The following is a 6,132-nucleotide window of genomic DNA, read 5'->3' as shown; positions in this document are numbered from 1 at the left end:
TAGGTTCTTTGATATGACAGGAGCGCATTTGATATGAATGTTTCTGCTTAGAGCACAATTGCATTATTATACTTGACCTTTTTTCATTTTTAAACTTTCATTCAAGTCATTATATATAAGCAAATTTTTAAAAATAAAATCCACAATAGGTTCTCTACAGGGCAATGTAGACTACACTATATTATAGACTAAGTCACAGCGGGGAGGCATGGGGAGCTTCCTCTCTGTGCACTTCGACGGGCCCCCAACTAGAGCAAGCAATCAATCGATTTGATTGAAAAATGGGCGATTTCACCGATTTCGATGACAATAAAATATGGGAGTATAAAACATTCGTTGATCATCATCTAATCCTGGGCAACGTCGAGTCTCCCTGCTAGTTGTGGATATGTACAGGCAGAAATATAAGAAAAACAATTAGCACATGCGAGTATTCAATTACATGAACTGACCCCACACACTTACTCAGTACTTACTCCAAACAACCCGATTTTATGGTTGGGATTTTTTTTAGATGAGGATTGATAATTCGTATTATTTTAATTATTCGAACTACTGTTCTCATCCTGAGTGTGATTCGACCTTCTTAATGTGTATCTTGTCGAACTTGGGAATCTTTCTATCGAACTCGGGAATCTTCACAGAATTTCGGACGGAACTATTTATTTAATCCACCAAGGTAGCATGTTCTCATTTCGTCAGTCAAGAATGGGTAGAAGTCGTAATTAATTCGCAATTGTATTTTGAGTGTCGCCCGCATTGAAGATTGAATCTTCAATCTCCAGAAGAATGTAACTTTAAATGAAGTTTACAAAGTACTACATCCACTACGCGGACAATTCTAGTATGGATTTAAATAGCCTTAAACCTATTAAAAATTATTTTAGATATACAATCTTACTTTTTATCAATATATATATATATATATATATATATATATATATATATGTATATATATATATGTATATATATATATGTATATATATATATGTATATATATATATATATGTATATATATATATATATGTATATATATATATATGTATATATATATATATGTATATATATATGTATATATATATATATATATATATATATATATATATATATATATATATATATATATATATGATTGAACACGACAGAGTTATTGGTTTTTCCAATTTTTCTGGATATCTTTTCGATTCGCGGAACGGTCTTTTTATTTCAATCGGCATATTGTACAAAATGGTGCCCAAAAGTTGTTGTTCCGCCATATTCTACTCGAGCGCTTTCTATTGCTGTGTCTGATTATCATCAGGAGCAGTTGTTGTTGTTGTTGTTGTTGTTGTTGTTGTTGTCATTTTCGTTTCCTTTGAAGCTTAGTGTAATTATAGTTTTCTTTTTATTGGTTAAAGGTCGGTGTAGGATGGTTTGGGGCGAATTATTTTTAGTTTTAATTTCAATTTCCTTATTTTATAGTTTATCAGTTTCTTGTTAGTTATTAAATACTGTTAGTATATTTGTCCCGGTGTAAAATAGATAGAAAGCGCTTCAGAAGAATATGGCTGAACAACAACTTTTAGGCGCCGATTGCCGATTGAAATAAAAAGACCGTTAGATGCCGAATTAAAAAGATATCCAGAAAAATCGGACAAAAGAATAACTCTGTCGTGCTCAATCAGATTTGCTGCCAAAATTTACAATATATATATATATATATATATATATATATATATATATATATATATATATATATATATATATATATATATATATGACTAATTCATTTGATTACACTAATTAATATAGGAAGATATAATTTTATGCGCAAATTTTCAGTATTTACTTCAACAATGCTCAATACATAGGTAGAGCTAGGCAGCAAGTTATGAAAATATATATAACAATTAAGCTAAACAGAATTTTCCGCGTTTCATCCTTGTGAGAATTCGTCAGGCTGCATAAGCTTATGCATAAGCCTGACGAATTCTCACGAGGATGAAATGCAGAATATTCTGTGTAGGTTTACTGATATATATATTTTAATAACTTACTATATATATATATATATATATATATATATATATATATAATGATTATTCTTTTATACCTACTACAGACACTAGTATTTCATGATTATGCAATCATATAATATATATATATATATATATATATATATATATATATATATATATATATATATATATATATATATATATCAGAGGAAACATAATTTAATATAATTTGAATACCAAAAAAAAAAAAAAACAAGAAACGGGCAGGTGAAATTATTAAAATTACCTTAAGGCCTTATCGTCTGACCCTCTAAGAGGAAACGTCAGAATGATAAATTAAAAACTAAGAAACGAATGAGGGAAGAAGGGAATTTGGTTTCAGTTGGAAGAACAGTGAAAAAAAAATATCTCACTGTTCAGGTGGTTTTAAATCAATGAATATCTCGAACTGATGTTTTAAAATCTTTTGTCTACACAGGCTAGGTCGAGAGTTGTTAATAACTAACGCCTCAATGATATTGAGATGATAGTTCGACCTCGCACTGTATAAAACAGAAAACCACCCATCGGAATATTGATCAGAACACCTATTTATACTCAGGTGATTACCAATGGCGGACTCATGAGCTTGGGAGTGCCCGGATGTTCTCGAAACCTGGTGTAGTCGAATATCCCGAGGGATATGTTGGGATATTCTCATTTCTAATCTTTGGGATGTTTTGCCAACGTAGTCAGCTCCACACTGACAAACAAATTTATAAACAACAGAATTCTTTTGAATGGTTGGCAAAACATCTTTACGAAAAGAAGAGAAAAAGGTTCGAGTTGTGTAAACTACTCTAAGCATAGTAGCTGGAAAACAACGTTGAGTAGCAGAAGAAATCCTTTTAACAATATGAAGGCCAACAGGACCCAACCATGGTAATTTTAAATAAATGGGACAACGTGATGGACCAATACGTTTAACACTATTAAATGTAGTAATTTTACGTTCAATAGTAGATTTTATTATATTTATGGGATATCCATTGCTAAGAAAAATATTTGTGATTTCACCAAGTTCCGTATCAAGACGGTTTGGTGAACAAATCATAAGTGCACGATGCGTAAGAGCGCTAATGAGGTTTATTTTTTTAGACTGAGGGGCAAAGGAAAACCAATTAAGATATATATATATATATATATATATATATATATATATATATATATATATATATATATATTATTTGGGAGTCACCACTTATCAAAGCTTGAAGGATACTCGAGGATAAAGGTTAATGATGAATATAAGGTGGTAGTGTAGTAATCGTTAATAGTGTAAATTGGACAGGATTTGATTATTTATGGCGACGGCTCAACGAGAATTTGTTCATATTGGATTTGAAGGCTACCATGTTGTATTCAGCTGGGAAGCAGCTAGTGGAACAGTGTTCCGCATGCAGGCAGTTTACTGAACGAAGCTTTGTTTTGTTGTTAGTCGATTTTTTTTTTTTTTTTTTTTTTGAAAAGGGCAAAACCTATTAGGTTTCGAAGCCGGTTTTGATGGTCTATCATGGCTGGATAGGGCGCGCTGAGCACTCCATAATTGGCAACAGTACTCCATTTGAGAGCGTACCTGGCTTTTATACAAATAGAGGATTCCATCGGCAGTGATATACCTTCTGGAGCGGTAGAGTGATCCAACCATATGTATGTGGATGACTATAATGCTCCTCATCTTGAGTTGAGCATATTGAGAAGTGATACACGAATTACCATTAGCGTATAAAGCGATGCTTTGTGTGTAAACAAATCGAACTTAGGTATTTCGGACGATGTTAAAACATCGTTAATTCACTACTCGCACAGCAACAGCCGAATAGCGTAATGGTTAGAACCCTTGACTGTCGTACGAGCGGTCGGGTTTCGATTCTGGCTTGAGGTAGTTGCCCGTCTAGCCGCACTGATGAGCTGTGATACAGCGAGACAGTACTGTATGTGGATGACTATATATATATATATATATATATATATATACTGTGCTAAATTCTATACTCGGTCTTCTTAGTAGAAAAGCGAAACCGAATTTTGTGTAGTAGGATTCGGGATTATTTTCTCGCGGGGTCATTTATTTTTGTTTTAATTGCTTTTTGTATTTTATTTTTTAAACTTTTTTTAGATGAGTTGAATTCTCCTTGCACTAGAAATCAACTTTATTTCTAACTTGCCCACCCCCCGCGGGACGTTTCTTTATTCACCAATACAAAATTTATTTCCAAGAATCGCGCGTCTGTGAAACGCAATACCACAAGCCTGTAGGTTAGGTTTAATTTTAGATTATAGTTAGATAAATCAGAGTTGGTTTCGCGGTTTTACTATTTGTGTGTGACAAATAAAGGCGCGACAAAGTCACGACAACTGGATCCCGTTTATTCTCTATTCGAACAACGTGTGGACGACGGAGCAAGCAGACACGAACACTGGTTGCAGCTCATTTTACATTAAGACAATCTCAGCACGTAAACAATAAAACGGATTTAGTCATAATATCCACCTATAAAAAATTATATGAAACCGAGAGTTTATTTTTGGCGAGACCTCAGAAGATATTTGCTAAAAATAAAGTATCAATGTTTAAACCTGGAAAAAAAAAATGAGTTATTTAACACAATACATGCTCCTTCGGTATTTTACAGACTATGGATACCCACGAAGGGGTGCCTGCGCGTGAAATTTTTGTTGCAGGAGGTGCGCAATCTCCAACCACACCTCTCCTGAGACGACATTGTTAAATACCAGTGGCAAGTGTAGTACAGGATGACTGGAAACAAATGCCGAGATAAGCGGAGAGCACATACAGCCCCTAGAATTCCCAAATGGTTACCCATCTGATACTAACCAGGCTCAACGTTGCTTAACTTCGGTGATCTGACGAGAACCGGTGTGTCAACGCGATTATGTCGTATATAATAAAGAAAAATCATGCCGTATATAACACAAATATGCAAAAACTGAAATTAGAATTATTTACAGTCGTTATCAGAGATTCTTATTTCAAGAACAACAAAAAGCAACCGATTCCAATTTAGACGGACTATCATGCTTTTTTTTTATTAATTTGTTTAGTATTTGCTAAAAAACCATTGTCGTGCCTTGTGTCTTTGTCGTGCCTTAATTTGTCATGCTTAAATAATAAAACCCTACCGGCCTCCGTTAATCTGACTGTAAAATCTGCGATCCCCACGTGGAACACATATTCGTGTGGCTGCTTATCTTCCTTTCCTTTTTTTTACGATCATGTTCTCGTCGGCGCAAGAAGGACGAGGGAAGGTGGCGGGCTGCGGTTAAAAATAGCGCCTGCAATTGGTTTTGAGAAGTACAAACATACAAGCCAGGCGGCCGCCGGTGCTCAAGTAAAACGAAAAAAGAAAAGAAAAGAAAAAAAAAAAGCAACGGTAACGCCCTTGTAATGAGCATTCGAAAAAAAAAAAAATATTACTGTGTATTTTGTGTTTGTTTTACTGTTTCTTAGATATAAACATTCGTCAACATCGAATGAGAATAAGACAAAAAAAAAAAAAAAATGGAAAAAGTAGAATTACATTCGTTGGTCTAGTTTCCGAAAAGCGGTTAGTATAAATATAGAAGAATACTCGTCCCAGGACTGGTAAATTTAATTCTCCAAATGGAATAGCTTTGCACCACTTTTATATTCCCATACAAGACTAAAACCAAGATGAAATGATGCTAAACTTTATCTCTAGAATCCATATACCTATTTTCATCAAAACCCATGAGATGATTTTCGTTCTAGAAAATATCCAAAACAAGAAATTCGTGGAATTTTGCTTGGTTTTTAATTCTATGCAAATTTGAAGTATTATAATTTTCAAATTGGAGGTTGGGTTTACATTATAGATCTTAAAACCCCTTTAAAATACTTCAAATTAACTGAAAATTTGGGAAATATTTATTAGTTAATGTCTACTACTTATTGTAAAAATTTCACAAAGAATTCGACGCATCTTTCCGTAAATCTAAATTAGCAGAAACATAGCTCAGATTTGAACTCGATACATCAAGCAGCAGTGTTCCAAAAATGATCTGTTAATTAGTTTGGGAATGAACCCTCTATTACACACACACACACACACAC

General features: G+C 33.5%; 1 pseudogene; it reads right to left on the bottom strand.

Annotated features, from left to right (window-relative positions):
• Positions 1-4,827: 4,827 nt before the first annotated feature.
• LOC145240639 (5S ribosomal RNA) lies at positions 4,828-4,944 on the bottom strand (annotated as a pseudogene).
• Positions 4,945-6,132: the final 1,188 nt, after the last annotated feature.

The sequence above is a fragment of the Euprymna scolopes genome, chromosome 19, assembly GCF_053919585.1.
Source record: "Euprymna scolopes isolate OS-2025 chromosome 19, ASM5391958v1, whole genome shotgun sequence".
Taxonomy (NCBI): domain Eukaryota; kingdom Metazoa; phylum Mollusca; class Cephalopoda; order Sepiida; family Sepiolidae; genus Euprymna; species Euprymna scolopes.
Note: the sequence above shows the minus strand (reverse complement) of the source record. Positions and strands in the feature narration are given on the sequence as shown.